General features: G+C 46.7%; 2 non-coding genes across 2 annotated transcripts; both read left to right on the top strand.

Moving 5' to 3' along the window:
* The first annotated feature begins 718 nt into the window (after positions 1-718).
* On the top strand, positions 719-791 carry trnak-cuu (transfer RNA lysine (anticodon CUU)). Its single transcript has one exon. It is a non-coding gene; the product is annotated as a tRNA-Lys (tRNA).
* Positions 792-20,184: 19,393 nt separating this feature from the next.
* trnan-guu (transfer RNA asparagine (anticodon GUU)) lies at positions 20,185-20,258 on the top strand. The gene has a single exon. It is a non-coding gene; the product is annotated as a tRNA-Asn (tRNA).
* Positions 20,259-21,619: the final 1,361 nt, after the last annotated feature.

Genomic DNA, 21,619 nt, shown 5'->3' with positions numbered 1-21,619 from the left:
CCCGACCTGCCGCTGGTGTTCTCACGCAGGTCGGGGCCTCCACGCTGCTCCCAGCAAATCCAGTTACACGCCATGTCACCACACAATTCTCAGCTGTGATTGTAAGCTGACTATATTTAAAGCTATCACAGAGGCTGCAAATAGTGTTCCCTGGTAGTCTAGTGGTTAGGATTTGGTGTTCTCACTGCCGTGGTCTGGGTTTGATTCCTGGTCAGGGAAAGCATTTTTACAGAGCAAGCTGACAAATATATTTCAAGTCTGTGAGACACTGAATAATTGTTTTAATCATCATTAATCCAGCCACATGCGTTGCACACTGAAGGAAATACAAATATGTTTGCCGAGTGACTGTCGGATTTTAATAACTTTTTATACAACTGTAGAATCAGCAGAAAAACAGGTTATTCGGCCCATAGTACCTAATATATCGCCCATAGTACAAGAGTAAGGAAGTCTTGCTCCAAATGTACAGGGGCCTGGTGAGACCACACCTGGAGTACTGTGCACAGTTTTGGTCTCCTTATCTGAGGAAGGATACACTTGCCTGGGAGGTGGTACAACGGAGGTTCACCAGATTGATTCTTGGGATGAGAGGACTGTCCTATGGTGAGAGATTGTGTAGAATGGGCCGATACTCTCCGGAGTTTAGAAGAATGAGAGGTGATCTCATTGAAACAGACAATATTCTGAAGGGGATTGACAGGATAGCTGATGAGAAGCCCGGCTAGCTCAGTCGGTAGAGCATGAGACTCTTAATCTCAGGGTCGTGGGTTCGAGCCCCACGTTGGGCGATTACTTTTCATTAAACTTTTATATTGCTTTCGCGGGTCAATATCATTAATGAACCCATGATCTTCTTTTGCACAATGATAAAAATGCGAACTGAGGGAGAATTGATAATTTAATCAAATAATGAAAGCAGCGCCTCAGACCGCTCGGCCGTCCTTACTGTTAGATGCTCCAGTTACAAGTTATTACTCTGGAAATTTTCAGTCCGGGTGTTTGTTCAGGGCTGCTTCAGCACAGAGGGAGCTCACTGGTCAGCTCCCCTTTGTTGGGGCTGCTGTTCCAGAGGTTTCCGTAGTGTAGTGGTTGTCATGTTTGCTTTATACGTGTAAGGTCCCTGGTTCGATCCCAAGTGGGAGCATTATGTTTAAACTTGCTGTGGATGAACAATCAGAGCCGAGTTTAGTCTCCGAGCAAATGCTGCCTGACCTGCTGAGATTTCCAGCATTTGCTGTATTTATTGATTAAAGTATCGACTCTCCCTCAGTTAACATTTCTTTCATTGTGCAAAAGAAGGTGATGGGTTAATTAATGATGCTTTCCCGTGAAAGCAACACAAAAGTTTAACAAATAAACATATGGTGACTGGCAGGTGAGCGCTGCTTCTGACACCCAGTGGGAATGGGCGGGGATTTTAAAGCCCCTTTTATTGCAGAACCTTCATATAGACGAACATCTCAGACTCAGTGTTTAGGCCTCGTGGTGCAGCGGTGGTGTGTCTGCCTCTTGATCAGAAAGTTGCGTGTTTAAATCATGTTGAGGTCCCTGTCCTTTTGGGTAATTCCAGAATTAATATTTTCTTTGCTGTTTCGCAATAACCAGATCCTTGCTCCAAGGTCTGTCTCACTGTTTCCCCGGTGTCAGGCAGAGATACGCCTGCTGTCCTCATTTACTTCATGCGACAGGACACAAAAGTTCAAAATCAACCTGCAGGTGGCCACACATAATATTGAGCAGTCAGGATGGCCGAGCGGTCTAAGTTGCTGCATTCAGGTTGCAGTCTGCTTTGAAAGCATGGGTTCCGTAGTGTAGTGGTCATCACATTCGCTTAACATGGAAAAGGTTCCCGTTTCAAAACCAGCTGAAAACGTGCTCAATTAAATATGAGAAGCATTGAATAATGTGCATTTCTTGTTCAGTATTAACAAAGCATAATGTCTCCCAGTCCTGCTATATTTACTGAATGCTCTGTACAGTTCGGTACACATTCAAACTCTACAGTTTCCAGCCCTGACGATGCAGAAAGCCCATCTCAAAGCTGCACATTCCAGCTGCTTTCAGTTGAGTTGTGAGAGATTATTGACCGATCCTGCAGCTGTGAAAAGGAAAGATGTGTTAGAGGGGTCATCAAACAAGGCCATGTGGGTTGAATTAAAGAACAAAAAAGGGGCGATCACACTACTGGGAGTGAACTATAGACCCCCGGGCAGTTAGAGGGAGATAGAAGAACAAATATATGGGCAGAATGTTGAGAAGTGCAAAACCGAAAGAGCTGAAATAGTGGAGGATTTTAACTACCCGAATATTAACTGGGAAAATGATAGTGTGAATGGTACAGATGGTGGAGAATTCCTAAAATGCATTCAGGAGAAATTCTTTATCCAGTATGTAACAAGCCCATCAAGGGAGGAGCGGTTCTGGACTGGGTCTTGTGATCGAAGATGGGCAGGTATAAGGGGTATCAGTGGGAGAGCATTTTGGTGCGAGTGATCAGACTCAGTAAGGTTTAGGGTAGTTATGGAAAAGGACAAAGGGGACCAGGAATAAAAGTTCTCAATTGGGGTAAAGCCAATTTTGCTGAGCTGAGAAGGAATTTCGCCAAAGTTGACTGAGAACGGCTACTTGCTGGTAAATCAGTGTCAGAGCAGTGGGAGGCATTCAAGGAGGAGATCCTGAGGGGACAGAGCAAGTATGTTCCCTTAAAACAAAGGTGGGACTAACAAATCTAGAGCTCCCGGGATGTCAGGGGACAGACAGGGAAAGTTAACGAAAAAAAGGGAAGCTTATGACAGATACGGATAACTCAATACTGCAGAAACTCCAGAGATGCAGAGGTGCAATTAAAAAATATATCAGGAAAACAAAGAGAGAGCATGAGAGAATGTTGGCAATTAAATCTGGTAAAACCCAAAGATGTTTTACAAATACATTAAGAGCATGATGATAAGTAGAGAAAGAGTGGGGCCTATTAGAGTCCAAAAAGGGAATCTGTACACGGAGGCAGAAGACTTGGGTAGGATTCTGAATGAATACTTTGCATCTGATTTCACAAAAGAGAGGGGCGATGTGGACTTTGGAATGAGGGTGGAGAAGTGTGAAATATTAGATGAAATAAACATAGTGAGAGAGGAAGTATTGGTGGTTTAGCAGCTTCGAAAGTGGATAAATCCCCAGGCCAGGATGAAATGTATCTCAGGCTGATAAGAGCAGCAAAAGAGGAAATAGCAGAGGCTCTGACCACCATTGTCCAATCCTCACTGGCTACAGGTGCGGGGCCAGAGGATTGGAGCACTGCTAACGTTGTACCTTTGTTTAAAAAGGGAGAAAGGGATTGAGTAAATACAGGCTGGCCAGCCGAACCTTTTACAATTATTTGTAAAATTCCTGAGGGACAGGATAAATCTTCATTTGGAAAGACATGGATTAATCAAGGATAGTCAACATGAATTTGTCAAGGGAAGGTCATGTCTGACTAAGTTGATTGCATTTTTCGAGGAGGTAACCAGGAGGGTTGATGAGGGCAGTGGTATGATGTAATGTATATGCACTTTAGCAAAGCTTTTGACAAGGTCGCACTTGGCAGACTGGTTACGAATGTAAAAGCCCATGGGATTCAAGGGAAAAGTGGCAAGTTGGGTCCAAAATTTGTTCAGAGGCAGGAATCAAAGCGTAATGGTTGATGGGTAATTTTGTGATCCAGTGGGGTTCCGCAGGGCTCAGTGCTGGGTCCCTTGCTTTTTGTGGTATACATCAATGGTTTGGACTGAAATGGTGAGGGTATGAGTAAGAAGTTTGCAGATGACACTAAAACAGGCTGAGTGGTTGATAATGAAGAAGAAAGTGGCGGACTACAGGAAGATATCAATGGATGTCTCAAGGCGCTTTGCAGCCAATGAAGTACTTTTTGAAGTGCGGTCACTCTTGTAGTGTGGGAGACACAGCCGCCAATTTGCACACGGCAGGCTCCTATAGGCAGCAGTGTGATGATGACCAGATCATCTGTCTCTGTGATGTTGATTGAGGGATAAATATTGACCAGGACACGAATCCTGGCCACATTGATCCTCCCAGCACTTCACACTGTTCTCCGAGGGACCAGCGCGATGATACTAAAACAACAAGCGAAGTTGGTAAGCTATCCATGCAGTCCATCGGAATCCAGCCACACCACCTTATACCACGGGTAACATCTCTCCATGGATTCTGGAATCTGGATCAACAAACCAAAATCACATCTTATAAGGAATTCCGGGAGGTGCTTCAAGCTTTATTACATATATGTTAACATTTTTAAGGTATTTAAACAAATACCGACGTTTTTGAAATGGGCGTCTGGGTGACGTCATCAAAACCCTGGTCGTCATTTTGGAGCGTGAGCAGGAACATCGGCAGGGCCCAGGTAGAGAGGAGTGGGAAGGTCGGGGCGGATGAGCGGTGAGTGTTTGTGGCGAGATGCGGTGAATGTTTATGGTGGAGGAGCGGCGACTGATCGTGGAGGAGGTGCGACAGATGAGGGGACAGGGCCCAGAAGAGCCGAGGGCCCAGGGGCAGCACGGCCCAGCCCACACTGCGATATGTGTGGGCACTGGGTCCGTGCAGCAGAGCTGGTCTCCTGTCGTCTTGGTTAACCCTTGCCACTGGACCAAGACCCAGCTCTGTCAAGCCCGTGTGGTGGCTGATGTGCAACGGTCACCCCACGTTAAAAAAATCCACACAAAGTCATCTTCCACCCCCTCAATTGGATTCAGGACTGGAACATCGGGTCCTTCATCGAAACTCCTGTGAACTCATGGAAGCAAATCGTCCTCGATCGAGGGACCGCCTATGATGATGATGATCAATGTACTGGTCAGGTGGGCAGAACTGTGGCAAATGGAATTCAATCCAGATAAGTGTGAGGCAATGCAGTTAGGGAGGTTTAACAAGGCAAGGGAATATACATTAAATGGTACGACACTGAAAAGTGTAGAGGAATAAAGGGACCTTGGAGTGCAGGTCCGCAGATCCCTGAAGGTAGCAGGCCAGGTAATTAATGTGGTTAAGAAGGCATATGGAATACTTGCCTATATTAGTCAAGGCATGGAATACAAGAGCAAGGAGGTTATGCTTGAACTGAACAAAACACTGGCTACACCACAGCTGGAGTACTGCGTGCAGTTCTGGTCACCACATTACAGGAAAGATGTGATTTCACTGGAAAGGGTGCAGAGGAGATTTACTAGAATGTTGCCTGGTCCGGAGAATTTTGGCGATGAGGATAGTTTGGAGATGCTGAATCTGTTTTCTTTGCAACAGAGGTGTCTGAGCGGAGACCTGATTGAGGTGTATAAAATTGAGGGGCCTGGATAGAATGGATAGGAAGGTCCTGTTTCCCTTGGCAGAGGGGTCAACAACCAGGGGGCGTAGAAGTAAAGTAATTGGGGGAGGTTTAGAGGAGATATGAGGGGACATTTCATCACCCAGAGGGTGGTGGGGGTCTGGAACTCAATGCCTGAAAGGGTGGTAGAGGGAGGGACCCTCACCACATTTAAAAGATACGTGGATGTGCACTTAAAGTGCCACAACCTACAGAGCTATGGACCGAGAGCTGGAAAGTGGGATTAGGCTGGATAGCTCTTTGTCGGCCGGTGCAGACACGATGGGCCGAAATGGCCTCACTCTGTGCTGAAACTTTCTGATTCTATGATTCTATTAATATAGATATATATTTATAATATATACCATTACCATAATTTTTCCTTGGTGGTCGAGTGGTTAAGATCCCGAGCACTAACCCTCTTTCTATTCTCAATCAGTTTATCGCATGAAAATAATTGAGGTCTGTGAGAGGATTAATAATTGCATACCTCGGGAGCCTATTATCAGCGAGGGCAGGCATCGATGACGAGGTTCAACACTGCCTCCAGTGCGCCAGTGCAGCCTTCGGCCGCCTGAGGAAGAGAGTGTTCGAAGATCAGGCCCTCAAATCTGCCACTAAGCTCATGGTCTACAGGGCTGCAGTGAGACCCGTCCTCCTGTATAGCTCAGAGACATTGACCTTATACAGTGGGCACCTCAAGTCACTGGAGAAATACCACCAATGATGTTTCTGCAAAATCCAGCAAATCCCCTCGGAGGACAGATGCGCCAACATTCGCGTCCTCAATCAGGACAACATCCCCAGCATCGAAGCACTGACCACACTCGACCAGCTCCTTTGGACGGGCCACATTGTTCACATGCCTGACACAAGACTCCAAAAGCAAGCGCTCTACTCGGAACTCCTGCACGGCAAGCGAGCCCCAGGTGAGCAGAGGAAACGTTTGAAGGACCCTCAAAGCCACTTCATAAAATGCAACATCCCCAACAACACCTGGGAGTCCCTGGATAAAGACCACCCTCAGTGGAGGAAGAGCATCTGGAGGGTGCTGAGCACCTCGAGTCTCATCGCCGAGAGTATGCAGAACACATGCACAGGCAGCGGAAGTAGCATGTGGCAAACCAGTTCCACCCACCCTTTCCTTCAACCACTGTCTGTCCCACCTGTGACAGAGACTGTAATTCCCATATTGGACGGTTCAGTCACCTGAGAACTCACTTTTAGAGTGGAAGCAAGTCTTCCTCGATTTCGAGGGACAGCCTATGATGATGAATTGCTGTTATCACCGTTAATAACCCCGTTACTTTCTGTTACACACTGAGTTTACAGACTCTCTGGCTTCTCCTGCCCTTTGCGGGACACTTGTTCCGGGTGTAACTTTACAAACTGGGTGAGTTCGCTGATCGCGGGGAGACGGCAGGAGTCTCTGTGGCCCACTGTGAGGATGTGGAAGTGAACATGGTGGGTGGTAATTACGTGACATTTCTGTAAAGGGCAGCGGAGGAGAGGATTGAGAGCTTTCAGTGTGGGACAGAAGTTGTTTAAGGTGAGCCAACACATTCCTGATCCTCCTCTCTTCTTCTGAGGCAATCCCCCGGAGTCGAGGATGACTTGCTTCCACATCAGCATCGGTCCCGATCAGCACCGAGGGAGCTCACTGATCAGCTCCCCTCTGTTGTGCTTCTTGTAACAGAGGTTTCTGTAGTGTGGTGGTTATCACGTTTGCTTTACATGTGAAAAGTTCCTGGTTCTATCCCAGGCGGGAACATTATGTTTAAACTTGCTGTGGATGAACAATCGGAGGCGAGTTTCGTCTCCTGGCAAAAAAGCAGATGCTGCCTGTGCGGTACCAGAACTGAACACAGTCCCCCAAGTGAGGTCTAACCAGGGCTTTGTGCAGCTGCACACAACATCTGTCCCCTTGTGTTCCAGTTATACGAACATAAGAAATAGGAGCAGGAGTTGGCCACACTGCACCTCGAGCCTGCTCCGCCATTCAATAAGATCATGGCTGATCTGATCATTCACTCAGCTCCACTTCCCTGCCCGCTCCCCATAACCCCTTATCCCCTTATCGTTTAAGAAATTATCGATTTCTGTCTTAAATATATTCAATGTCCCAGCTTCCACAGCTCTCTGAGACAGCGAATTCCACAGATTTACAATCCTCTGAGGGAAGAAATTTCTCCCCATCTCAGTTTTAAATGGGCGGCCCCTTATTTTAAGATCTAGTTCTAGTCTCCCCCACCAGTGGAAACATCCTCTCTGCATCCACCTTGTCAAGCCCCCTCATAATCTTATACATTTGGATAAGATCACCACCCATTCTTCTGAATTCCAATGAGTAGAGGCCCAATCTAAACAACCTTTGCTCAGAAGTCAACCCCCTCAACTTCGGAATCGACCGAGTGAACCTTCTCTGAACTGCCTCCAGAGCAAGTATATCCTTTCGTAAATATGGAAAACAAAAGTGCACGCAGTATTCCAGGTGTTGTCTCAACAATACCCTGTATAACTGGAGCAAGATTTCCCTGCTTTTATACTCAATCCCCTTTGCAATAAAGGCCAAGATTCCATTGGCCTTCCTGATCACTTGCTGGTGATCGAGTTCGCGAGATATGAAGGCCAGCTTAACATTAGTCTTATTTGATTATTTTCTGATCCTGCCCATGACATTTACATAACACCATGTTGACTCTGTCAAATCATGTTATAATTTTCGAAGTGCTCTGACACCACTTCTTTAACAATGGATTACAGCATTTTCCCGATGACTGATGTCAGACTGACTGTCCTGTAGTTCCCGGTTTTCTCTCTCCCTCCTTTCTTGAATAGCGATGTTACATTTTCTACCTTCCGATCCGTTGGGACTGTTGTAGAATCTGGACATCGTGGTGCAAAGGTTACGGGTCTAACTCCCGATCAGGAGGCTGTGTGTTCAAATCAGTTAATTTAGCTGTTGTTCTTCCGGAATTGATATTGTGTTTGCTGTTTCACAATAACCAGACCCTTGCTCTAAAACCTGTCTCACTGTTTCCCCAGGGACACATTCATGTTACAATGAACATTCTGAATCAGATGCCTGAAGTGCAGTGTGTAAAATGGGATATGGTTTAACAGTTAACATGCAAAACACAGAACCAATTATTCAATTATCGACTCTCCCTCAGTTAACATTACTTTCACTGTGCAAAAGAAGCTGATCGGTTAATTAATGAAGTTTGCCCAAGAAAGCGACATAAAATTTAACAATAATGATTCACCCAACCTGGGGCTCAAACCCACAACCCTGAGAATAAGAGCCTCATGCTGTATCTACTGAGCTAGCAAGGATTATGTTAATCACGTTCCCTGTCGGTGAGGCGCCTGTTGGTTCCGTCCCATTTCCCTGTGTTTCCCGATCCTGTCTGTCTCTCTGGCTCTGTTCAATCTGTGTGTGGCCACCTCCAGTTTGATTTTGAACGAATACCCGTGTTTGTGTATTCAGTAAAAACAGAAAATGCTGGTAACACTCAGCAGGTCGGGCAGTATCTGTGGAGGTGGGGAAGTGGGAATAATCGATGGGTTTGTTTGTGGCTTTGATCTGTTGCTGGGAAGTGAGGCAGCGCTGCAGGATGCTTTTTTTCGAGGTGTAAGCAGAGGTTTCCGTCGTGTAACGGTTATCACCTTCGCCACACATGTGAAATATCCCCGGTTTGAGCACGGACAGAAACATTATTTTGGCGAATATTTTTCTGTGGAATACATTTTAAAAAGTAGCCCGAGGTTCCTTGTATCATGAGCGATGGGCATTTTAACTCACTCTCCTAAAATACAGTGTGTGTAAAATCAGATAGGGGATAAAACTTCATCAATGATTAAAGTTCCTTAACTCAGTAAAGTTCAGTTATTGAAGTTTCCATCGATGCATTGCATAAACATAATTGAGGTGTGTGAGAGGATTAATAATGAGCTTTAATCGTTAATGAGCCCATTACTTTATGTTATAGACCCAGGTTACACACTCTCTTGCTTCTGAAAGAGTTGAGATGCATGTGGGGTGATTGGGGCACATCTTTCCCCACATTACAAGGCTCCATCGGTACTTCATTGACTTTAAATCACTTGGGGATATCCTGAGTTGTTGAAAGGCCACGTAAAAATGCAGTCATTCTTTGCAAATGTTCTAACCGCAAGTTCAAACTTCGCCGGCAAATGGAGGCTCACCCAGAATTTGTTCTGACACCACGACAAAGTCCTTAAAAGTGGGATTCAGCAGTTCAGCTGCTCGCTTAACATTTCCGTCTGACCTGGTGCTGCAAGTAGAGATGTGTCCGCAGTGTAGCGTTTAACACGTTCGCCTCACACACGGGAAAGCTCACCGGGTGGAAATATTTTGTTGGAACTTTCTCCTCAAGCATGTTCAGGGGAGAGATTGTTCTCCAGTGAAAGGACATAAGATCATAAGAACGTAAGAATTAGGAACAGGAGTCGGCCATTCGGTCGATTTTAATTTTTTCAAAGTGATTCCACCCGGGGACCTTTGGTGTGTTTGGGGAACATGATAACCACTACACTACAGACACACGGTGGTAGATGTTGTCTTAGGAACATAACCAGAGCTCTGAACAACACAGCTGGCCGATACTTCAGGAGCTGGTTTTACGAGAATAGAATGACGGTGCTATATTTAGGAAGGCTGTGAGAGTGGCAGGAATTGATCTCGTGTTTCCCAGACTTTATACACAGGAACATAGGAACAGGAGGAGGCCATTTGGCAGCGAGTGGTTAAGATCCGGAATGCGCTGCCTGAAAGGGTGGCAGAGGCAGAATTAATCTTATCTTTCAAAATGGATTTGGATAAGTATCTGAAGGAAAAATATCTCAGGGGTACGGGTAAAGGCCGGAGGAGTGGGACTAGCTGAGAGTCGGCACGGGCTCGACAGGCCGAACGGCCTACTTCCGTGCTGTAACCGTTCCATGATTCTATATTATGTTTAAACTTGCTGTGGATGAACAATCGGAGGTGAGCTTAGTCTCCTGGTAAAAACGCTGATGCTGTCTGACCAGCTGAGATTTCCAGCATTTCTGTTTTTATTTGTTATTTATGGATTGAGTCGGTACAACTAGAGCTTTCTGATTCAGAAGATTCGAGGGGCACAGAAAGTTGGGAGTTTAACGACTTTGAAAGGAACATTTTTGACTTGTGCAGCTTCGGTCAGAGAAATGTTTGTGTAATGATTTTTTCACAGAAAGGGATTCAGAATTACACCTTCTGGCTTCACACTTCTCTCTGGGCAGGCAGTTAAACAGGGGTTTCCTTAGTGTCGCGGTTATCATCTTAGTTTCTCACACTCAAACGGTCTCATGTTCAAACCCAGGCAGAAACATCATTTTAGAATATATTTGCTGTGAAATAAATTGAAACATCAACCTGCAGATGGCCACATACAGCATTAAATAGTCAGGATGGCCGAGCGGTCTCAGGTGCTGTGTTCAGTTTGTAGTTTTTTCTGGAAGTGTGGGTTCGAATCCCACTTCTTCCTTTTCGTCATTGAGCAAAACCCATTTGTTTGGCACCACGACCAATTCCTTTAAAGTGGGATTCAGCAGTTCACCTGCTCGCTTAACATTTCATTCTGACCTGGTGCTGAAAGTGGAGATGTTTCCGCAGTGTCGCGGTTAACACGTTCGCCTCACACGCGAAAGCTCACCGGGTGGGAATATTGAATATTTTCTGGAGCTTTCTCCTCATACATGCTCAGGGATGAGTTTGTTCTTCTGTGGAAGGTCATAAGATCATAAACATGTAAGGATCAGGAGCAGGTAAAAATACATCTCCTCACCCAACATCCCCCGCCCCGGATTTTTCCTTTTACCAATTATCTTATGTCTGTGTCCTCTGGTTACCGACACTCCTGCCCGTGGAAACAGTTTCCCCATAATTCTGTAAATCTCTATTAAATATCCCATTGACTGTGATTACTGGGGTTCAATATGGGGAATGGTCAGTTCATCCACTTTGCACCGAAGAATGATCGACCAGTGCATGATCTAAAAACATTATGTTAGAGAAGAGTTTTTCTGTGAAATAGTTGCTCCTGTTAATTTGAACAAAAGTTGCACCGGATTCCTGGAGTCATAAGTGATACGTCCTTCCTGTACAGTATAAATGCACACGAGGCCAATGCTTGAGAGAAGGTCAGTCTGTGACCTGTCCTTTATTCCTTAGCACACAAGTGATGGAAGTGAGTGGAGCTTCCCCTTTTATACTTGAAGGTCCAGGTTAGGAGTGTCTCCCACAAGTTCACCACCTAGTGGTCATTGTTCTCACAGTGTACAACTTGTCAGTTTATACATGGGTTACAATGCTGGTTGAATACATGACATCACCTACCACCCCAAAGTCTTATTGGGATCACAGGTTGAGTCTCTCTGGTGGTTTACGCTCTCGTGTAGAGCGCCTGAGTTGGGGCTCCGGTTGTTGGGCGCTGGCCTGTGTGTCTGCTGTTTGCGGTGCCTCAGGCCTATCCGGACTGCCCACAGTGACTGGGCTCTCCTCCCTTTGGTTCCGATGTTCGGTCACCTGTGCTGGAGTGAACTCTATATCGTGTTCTTCCTCTGCTTCTTCTATGGGGTTACTGAACCTCCTTTTTGTTTGATCCACGTGTTTGCGGCAGATTTGTCCATTGGTAAGTTTAACTGCCAGAATCCTATTGCCCTCTTTGGCAATCACAGTGCCTGCAAGCCATTTAGGCCCTGCAGTGTAGTTATGGACAACAACAGGGTCGTTTACACCAATATATCGAGCCCTCGCATTCCTGCCATGGTAGTTATATTGTGATTGGCGCCTGCTCTCAACAATTTCTTTCATGGTGGGGTGTATAAAGAATAACGGGTTTTGAGCGTCCTTATCATTAGCAGCCCTGCGGGTGGAACCCCTGTGAGCGAGTGTGGTCGGGATCTATTGGCCAACAGGAGGCGTGATAAGTGGCTTTGTAGGGAACCCCCTTGGATTCTGAGCATCCCCTGTTTGATTATCTGCACTTTTCGCTCTGCCTGGCCATTTGAGGCTGGCTTGAACGGTGCCTTTCTGACATGGTTAATTCCATTGCCTGCCATGAAGTCCTGGAATTCAGTGCTTGTGAAGCACGGGCCATTGTCGCTGACCAAGATGTCTGGTAGACCGTGGGCGGCGAACATTGCCCGTAGACTTTCTACCGTGGCAGAGGATGTGCTTGAATTTAAAATGTCACACTCGATTCATTTGGAATGGGTTTCTACTGCAACCAAAAACATTTTTCCGATGAAAGGACCTGCGTAGTCATCATGGATGCGTGACCAAGGCTTGGCGGGCCATGGCCAGGGGCTAAGGGGGGCTACCCTGGGTGCATTGCCCAGCTGGGCACACGTGTTGCACCTGCGAACACAAACTTCCAGATCTGCATCTATCCCTGGCCACCAAACGTGTGACCTGGCAATTGCCTTCATCATGACAATGCCCGGATGCTCATTGTGGAGTTCTCTGATGAACACCTCTCTGCCCATCTGGGGCATGACTACGCGGTTTCCCCACAGTAGGCAATCGGCCTGAATCGAGAGTTCATCCCTGCCCCTGTGAAATTGTTTAAATTCCTCAGGGCATGCCCTGTACGTGGCTGCCCAGTCCCCATTCAGGACACATTTCTTGACTAGGGTCTCTATTTGTCCAGACTTTAATCTGACGGGCTGTCACGGGTGAGCCATCGCTTGTGAAAGCTTCAACAGCCATGACCATCTCAGCAGCATGCTCGGTAGCCCCCTCAGTGGTGGCAAGTGGGAGCCTACTGAGTGCATCGGCGCAGTTTTCAGTGCCCGGTCTGTGCCGAATTGTGTAGTCATAGGTGGCTAACGTGAGTGCCCACCTCTGTATGCGGGCCGATAAGTTTGCATTTATGGCCTTGTTGTCGGCCAAAAGTGACGTGAGGGGTTTGTGATCTGTCTCCAGCTCAAATTTCCTGCCAAACAGGTATTGGTGCATTTTCTTTACCGAATATACATATGCGAGCGCCTCCTTTTCTATCATCCCGTAGCCCCTTTCTGCCTGGGACAGACTTCTGGAGGCATAAGCTACCGGCTGTAACTGACTCTTGGCATTGACATGCTGCAACACACACCCGACACCATAGGACGACGCATCGCACGTTAACACAAGTTTCTTACATGGGTCATATCGTGTTAACAGATTGTTGGAACATCACAAATTGTGTGCTCTATTAAAAGCCCTTTCCTGGCTGTCCCCCCAGACCCATTCGCGACCTTTGCTTAGGAGCACGTGTAGCGGCTCTAGCAGCGTGCTCAATTTGGGAAGAAAGTTCCCAAATAGTTGGGGAGCCCCAGGAACAAACGCAGCTCCGTCGTGTTACGAGGTCTGGGTGCTCTCTGGATCGCTTCCATCTTGCACACAGTAGGGCTCATCCCGTCTACTCCTACCCTCATCCTCAGGAATTCTACCTCTGGAGCAAGGAAGATGCACTTCGCCTTTTTCAGTCGCAGTCCTACCCGGTCCAGTCTGCGTAGCACCTCCTCCAGGTTGTGGAGGTGTTCTTCAGTATCGTAACCCGTGATGAGGATGTCGTCCTGAAAAACCACCGTCCCTGGAATCGACTTGAGGAGGCTTTCCATATTTCGTTGGAAGATCGCGGCGGCCAAGCTAATCCCGAATGGACATCTGTTGTACTCAAACAACCCCTTGTGTGTCGTGATGGTGGTCAGCTTTTTCAACTCACTCGCCAGCTCCTGGGTCATGTAAGCTGAGGTCAGGTCCAATTTTGAAAAAACTTTGCCACCGGATAGTGTCGCAAAGAGGTCCTCCGCTTTCGATAACAGGTACTGGTCCTGGAGTGACACCCGATTGATGGTGACCTTTGTAATCAGCATATATCCTGACCGACCCATCCGCCTTGAGCACCGATACAATCGTGCTCGCCCAGTCACTGAATTCAACTGGCAAGATGATGCCTTCTCTCAGCAGGCGGTCCAATTCGCCTTCTGTTTTTTCCCACATCACGTACGGCACCGCTCTGGCCTTGTGGTGCACTGGCCTGGCGTACCCCAGGTTACTTGTCTTCTGAGCAATGAACATTTTAAACCAATTTCAAAAATTCAGAGTGTGTTCAGTCAGATAGGGTGTAAAATATCATCTATGATGAAAGCTCCTGAAATTATTACAGTTCAGTTATTGAAGTATTGACTGTAAGTCTGCAAAACAATCCGGGTGGGAATATTGGCCCAAAAATTCCGGTTGGAGGCTTCCCGCGGGCAATTCCTTTCCGATCGGTGATGTTTTAATCACCCCACCTCCCACAGAGTTTAATTAATTGCATGTAATTATTTGAAAAAAGTTTGAATTAAAAAGTTACTTTCCGAACTCGGGCTCCCTCTGTGAATGCCTAACCACTAAACGAGCAGGATACACATTAAATAATTTAATTCCAGACTTCATATTTTCTTTGCTGTTTCACAATAACCAGACCTATGCTCCAAAATCTGTCTCACCGTTTCCCCGGTGTCAGTCAGAGAAGCACATGGGACTGAATCAGTGACTTTGCTTTTTCGTCCTGTCTTCTGAAGCGTCGCACGGTCCCACTCCGACAGTCAATGAACTGTTGGGACGTTAGTGTATCCAGGCTGTGGGTGGCCACCCCGAGCGCAGCAGAGGGGTTTCTGCATTAGTTCTGGGTGGGGACAGTATTTCCCCTTCTCTCATCCTCTTGTCTGTATCCCTCGGCTTTGTTTTCTGTATTTATTCCACCGGCCTCATTTTATGTGTTTAAAAGGGAACAAAAGATGAAGTGGGTGACACTCTGGAACAATTTCTCTCACTCAAATATATCTATTTAGTGAAGTGAAATAAAGAGCAATTAAAGAATAAGGGAGAAGCCACTGTCGCCCTTTTGACAGGAGAATAAACTCGCCCATGGTTGTTCATCCACAGCAAGTTTTAACATAATATTTCTGTGCGGGATCCTTTCGCGTGGAAAGCAAACGTGATAACGGCTCCACTGCGGAAACCGCTCTGACCAGAAGTACAGCAGAGGGCAGCTGACCAGTGAATGCCTTCTGTGCTGATCGGGAATGTGTTGGCTCACCTTAAACAACTTCTGTCCCTCACTGACAGCTGTCAATCCTTCTCCTCCGCTGCCCTTTACACAAACATGTCACTGATCCCCACCCACCACCCCACATCCCCATCGTGTTATCTTCCATGTTAGCACAGTGGGGCCGCGGAGGCACCTACTCTCTCCCCGCGGTTAGTGAACTCAGTCAGTCTGTAAAATTAAAGGGGAACAAGTGTCCCGCAAAGAGCAGGGGAAGGAAGAGAGTCTGTAACCTGGGTTTAATTGTTTGTCAAAGGCTACCCGTCCCGTTGTGTATTTCCAGCAGTTTCCTACTTTCACAGGTGGAGATACCGGGGCTGGACCATGCTCCTAAAATACAATGAGGTAGGGATAAATGTTCCTCACGTACTCAGGGCAAAATAAATGATTGAAGTTCTACAATGGATTAATTAATGATGTTTAAATCAATGAATCTTTTTTTCACATGAGATGCATGTAACTCTTTCTTCTAAGGTTTTAATTTTGATGGAAGTGCAATTTCCCTGGCCGGAAATCGACCCAGGGCCGCGGTGGTGAGAGCGCCGAATCCTAATCACTGGACCACCAGGGAACGCTGCATTGCTGCATCGCTGCATCGTAATGCTTGGTGTCATTAATATTCTTTTCAATCCACTTGTTTCACACCGAAACACATCGTAACCTTGATCTGAATTTAACGTCACGTGATTCTTTGAAATCACCTTTAAATGATTGGGTAAAACCACCCCTTATACCACCGAAAAACAGCTTCAATTCCAGGTCAGGGCGGTAACTTCTGCAACAGCTTTTTTCAATTCAAAACCTTATAAAATTGACGACATGCAGCTAATATGAAAAAATAAGAATTCATTTAATCACAGTTAAATAACCGATCACCTTTTTCAGGATGAAATAAATAATAATATAGTTACTGAGGGACACTAGTATCTTTAATCATTCATTTTCTCTTCACATGTGATGAATTTTTATCCCTATCTCATTGACATGCTGTATGAGAAATTGTAAGTGTTCATGACTCAGTTGTAAAACCATTGATTGTGTGTGTGTCTATTCTTGATAGGAGGAGCACTTGAGACCAAAGTTCCAGTTCGATATATGCATCAATAGAATCAATTTTCACCAGTTCCTTTAAACCCAATAACATAATTTATTTTGATTGGACTGGATGGAGGAACATGATCCATGTAAACAATTGTTTTCATTTTACTTGTGCTGAATGCTCATAAAAGTATTGGAGTGGGAACTCACTGGATAACAGCACAGCTGGCAATGTTTGCGGAATATATTCGTGCAGCCAAAATGCACAATGACAACCCGGAACTGTGCGGCACCGAATCCTCGGGGAAAAACATTAAAAGGCTTCGCCCGGAGATGGGTTTGGATTACCCACCTTTCAGTTACCAGCCGAATGCACTAAACCATTGCGCCACAGATACACACTGCAAGACATGCAAAACCAGGGTGTCAGTCAGTTAAAGCTTCAGATTGCTCCGACCGGGATGGAACTTATCCACTCTCAGTTGTACTTTTCCCAAGTAAAGGGTGGGACATTCATTGTGGATGTGTGGAAGCAGTCTGGTCCCGCACACTGCAAACACTTCCATGTCACCACCAACCAGCTCTCCCACAACCGGTGTGATCGACTTTCCAGCCTTCCAGTGCCTTGTCTGTGACGAAGTATGTTTCAAAAGTTTTGGCATAGTTGGTTCCATGGTGTAATGGTGAGCTCTTTTGACTTTAAATCCAGTGATCTGAGTTCAAATCTTGGTGAAACCTAAAGTCTTGTTGTCCCAGCTGCTGCAAATTTGGGACAAACAAGTGAAAGACACCTGGTGCTGGTGGGCAGTTTTGTTGCCTTTTTCATTGATGCTTGATCTACAAGTCGAGTTATCAAATTGTGTGCTCAACCGTCAGTTATCTGCTCCAAATCAGCGGAGGACAAATCACTTTGTTGTCTAATGCTGCCTTTGCCTGCACAATGTGTGCTGAGATTATCTGTGCAATATGCATTCCGCAGGATGAATAAAAGCAATGCTTTTTGAAATGCAGACACTGCATGTTTTGCACTCGACAAAACGTTGCATTTTCTTTACATTCATTTTACATTAATGCATTGCAATGCCAACGCACTTTTTACGTGGCAAGGTCGATAATTAGCAGAGCAGAATGAAGAGATCGCAATGTTTCTGTTTAAAGAATGGACTCAGTTGAGAATATTTTGTGGATTTTATTTTTCTGAGGCTATTTTCCCTGTGCTGGGGACACCCTGCGCAGATATGTGAAAAAGCTGGTTTTGTTAAAACTCCAGAGACCGCATGAAAGTTAGCTGGGACAAAAGACCTGTCAGTCATCCATTGACAAAAGAGCTGTTGGCCAGGAAGGGGGGCCACTGACAAAGCCACTCTAATTTGTAAAAGCACTTCTCACCTCCATCTCAGAAGGAGACAGAGAACAATGAACCCACCAGCCTGGCCAGCCAAGGAGGAGCTGGGTCTTTCCCAACACAAAGGCTCAGAGAGATGCCCAGACTAAGGGCCATCAGCCCAATGCATGGGTGGGATGGCCCATCACTGACTAAGTACCCGTGCTTAGAAACAAAGGGGTTTTAAAGATTGGCGGGAAAGATAGGGGTAGCAAGACTCCCAGAAAGACAGGGTCCTTTCCACTTTATTTTTAGCTTGGAGCTTGGTGTGAAGCTTGGAGCTTGCAGCTTGCAGCTTGTGTCTAGAGAGAGCCCCCTCTCGCTCTTGCTCTCACTCCACCGATCGATGTACCAGAGGAAGGGGCCGCAGTACTGCAGAAGAAGCCACCGAGACTGAAGACCAGGCAGTGACTTCCCACAGCTGAGCTGAGCAAGGAAACGGGCTGCGTGTGGTGGTGAACATGGTCGCGAGTGTCCCAAGCCAGTAACCAGATATCCCAGGCCAGCTGGGTAAGGGCTCAGGCTTTTCTCAGAAGTGAAGCTTTTCAGGGCTATTCTGGGGAGGGTAATTCATTGGTAGGGGTGGGGTTAGAATCCACCAGGGAATTACTGCGTGTTACTAGGTTCATTTCTGTACTGTATGTATGTTGTTTGTAACCGGGATTTTATTCTCCACAGAGACAGTGATTTCGTTTAGCAGTGCATGTTTTAGCCATTGTATGTTAGACCAAATAAATATACTACGATTTATTACCGAAGCATCCCTTTCCGTGACTCATTTAATTTACACTCTGAATAATAATTCCCGCATCTCAAACTTTCGGAAGGTGGGGGCGATTCAAACCGTCCGTCTGGCAATTTGGCGAGGATCACAAACACTTACAATATTTACTAAAGGATATACTTGCTTTGGAGGCAGTTCAGAGAAGGTTCACTGGGTTGACTCCGGAGATGAGGGGTTGACTTATGAGAAAAGGTTGAATAGGTTGGGCCTCTACTCATTGGAATTCAGAAGAATGAGAGGTGATCTTATCGAAACGTATAAGTTAATGAGGGAGCTTGATAAGGTGGATGCAGAGAGGATGGTTCCACTGATAGGGGAGACTAGAACTAGGGGGCATAATCTCAGAATAAGGGGCCACCCATTTAAATCTGTGATGAGGAGGAATTTCTTCTCTCAGTGGGTTGTAAATCTGTCGAACTCACTGCCTCAGAGAGCTGAGAAAGCCACGACATTTAATAAATTTAAGACAGAGATAGCTTCTTAACTGATAAGGGAATAAGGCTTATGGGGAACGGGCAGGGATGTGGACTTGAGTCCATGATCGGATCAGCCATGATCATATTAAATGGCGGAACAGGCTCGAGGGGCCATATGGCCTACTCCTGCTCCTAGTTCTTAAGTTCTTATGTTCTGAATAGCGAAAAACAAAAAAATGCTTTGAAATGGTTACACCTTATCTTCACGTTTGTCAAACAGTTGGCTCGTTGGTCTCGGGCTGTGATTCTCCCTTCGGAGTTGTTAATTGAAATTTACGAGGGGTCCCAGAGGAGCCCTGATATTGCTCGCAAATTTTTAAATTGCATCGAACTTTTGCAAAGAAGGACTTGCATATCTGCAGCGCCTTTCAGGAACTCATGATGCCCCAAAGCGCTTTACAGCCTTTGAGTTATGTTTGAAGTGTTGTAGTTTGGGGAAAGATGTGCCCAGATCACCAAACATGAGCCTCAACTCTTTGCAAAGAGTTTGGTGCAAATAATCAGGCGTCTCAGGGACTTGGACTTTCTTTGAATAAGTTCTGCTTATACCTGCATTCAAGCTTGAAACAGCAACTGAGCTTCCATCTCACGGGAGGTTTGGGGTTGATGTGCGTCGCTTTCAATCTTTGAAATTTCACCGAGCAAAGAAACGGTGAATCCAACTGTCCCTGTAAACATTTAGTTCCCGTTTAATCACAGGACTATCCGCAGTCAGGAGCTGAAAAGGAATTCAAACCTAATACCGGCTTCGGGACAATCAGAATACTTTGTCACAGACAAGGCACCGGAAGGCTGGAAGGTAGATCACACCGGTTGTGGGAGAGCTGGTTGGTGGTGACATGGAAGTGTCTGCAGTGTGCGGAACCAGACTGCTTCCACACATCCACAATGAATGTCCCTCCATTTATTTGGGAAAAGTCCAACTGAGAGTGGACAAGTTCCATCCCGGTCGGAGCAATCTGAAGCTTTAACTGACTGACATCCTGGTTTGTGATGTCGTGCACATTACACTTCCATCAGTCTCTGTGGCGCAATGGGTTAGCGCGTTCGGCTGTTAACCGAAAGGTTGGTGGTTCGAGCCCACCCAGGGACGAAGCCTTTAACTGTTTTTCCCCGAGTATTCAGTGCCGCACAGTCCCAGGTTGTCATTGTGCGTTTTGGCTGCATGAATATATTCCGCAAATGTTGCCAGCAGTGCTATTATCCAGTTAGTTCCCACTCCAATATTTTCTGAGCATTCAGTTCAAGTAAAACGATAACAATGTTTTACATGGATCATATTCCTCCATCCAGCCCACTAGAAATAAATTATGTGATTGGGTTTAAAGAAACTGGTGGAAATTGATTCTATTGATACATTTCTGGGGCCCAAGTTTCCACATGATTTGCGCCTGATTTTTAGGAGCAACTGGTGGAGAACGGACTATCTGAAAAATCGCAATTCTCCACATTTTTTTTTCTGCTGTTCCAGTCAGGTAGAACAGTTCTACTTTGGAACAGAATTTTTTCTTCAAAAGGGGGCGTGTCCGGCCACTGACGCCTGATTTGAAAGTTTCCACAGTGAAAACGTACTCCAAACTAAGTTAGAATGTAGCAAGTGAAGATTTTTGTAGAACTGAAAAAACCTGTTCTACACATTAAAAAATCAGGCGTAGGTTACAAATTAGGCGTCCAGAACGAGGGGGGGTGGGAAGGGAAGTCATTAAATTGTACAATAAATCCTTATTTATACTTCTACAAATATTATACAAATAAATCCAACCTGAATAAACATTTATAAACAAAGATAAGATTAAATAAACCATCTTCCTACCTGTGTGAAAGTGCTTCAGGCACGGAGAATGCTGCAGTCAGCCTGAGGCGCCCGTTCTTCCCGCGGGGGGTGGGGGAGGGGAGAGGAGGCGCCCGTTCTTTCCCGCGGGGGGGGTAGGAGGCGCCCGTTCTTTCCGCGGTGGGGGTAGGAGGCGCCCGTTCTTTCCCGCGGGGGGTGGGGGAGGGGAGAGGAGGCGCCCGTTCTTTCCCGCGGGGGGGGTAGGAGGCGCCCGTTCTTCCCGCGGGGGAGGGGGGAGGTGCCCGTTCTTTCCCGCCGGGGGGTGGGGGAGGGGAGAGGAGGCGCCCGTTCTTCCCGCGGGGGGGGTAGGAGGCGCCCGTTCTTTCCGCGGGGGGGGTAGGAGGCGCCCGTTCTTTCCCGCGGGGGGGGTAGGAGGCGCCCGTTCTTTCCCGCGGGGGCGGGGGGAGGTGCCCGTTCTTTCCCGCGGGGGGTGGGGGAGGGGAGAGGAGGCGCCCGTTCTTTCCCGCGGGGGCGGGGGGAGGTGCCCGTTCTTTCCCGCGGGGGGGGTAGGAGGCGCCCGTTCTTCCCGCGGGGGGGGTAGGAGGCGCCCGTTCTTTCCCGCGGGGGCGGGGGGAGGTGCCCGTTCTTTCCCGCGGGGGGTGGGGGAGGGGAGAGGAGGCGCC

This window comes from Pristiophorus japonicus, chromosome 20, assembly GCF_044704955.1.
Source record: "Pristiophorus japonicus isolate sPriJap1 chromosome 20, sPriJap1.hap1, whole genome shotgun sequence".
Classification (NCBI taxonomy): Eukaryota; Metazoa; Chordata; class Chondrichthyes; family Pristiophoridae; genus Pristiophorus; species Pristiophorus japonicus.
Note: the sequence above shows the minus strand (reverse complement) of the source record. Positions and strands in the feature narration are given on the sequence as shown.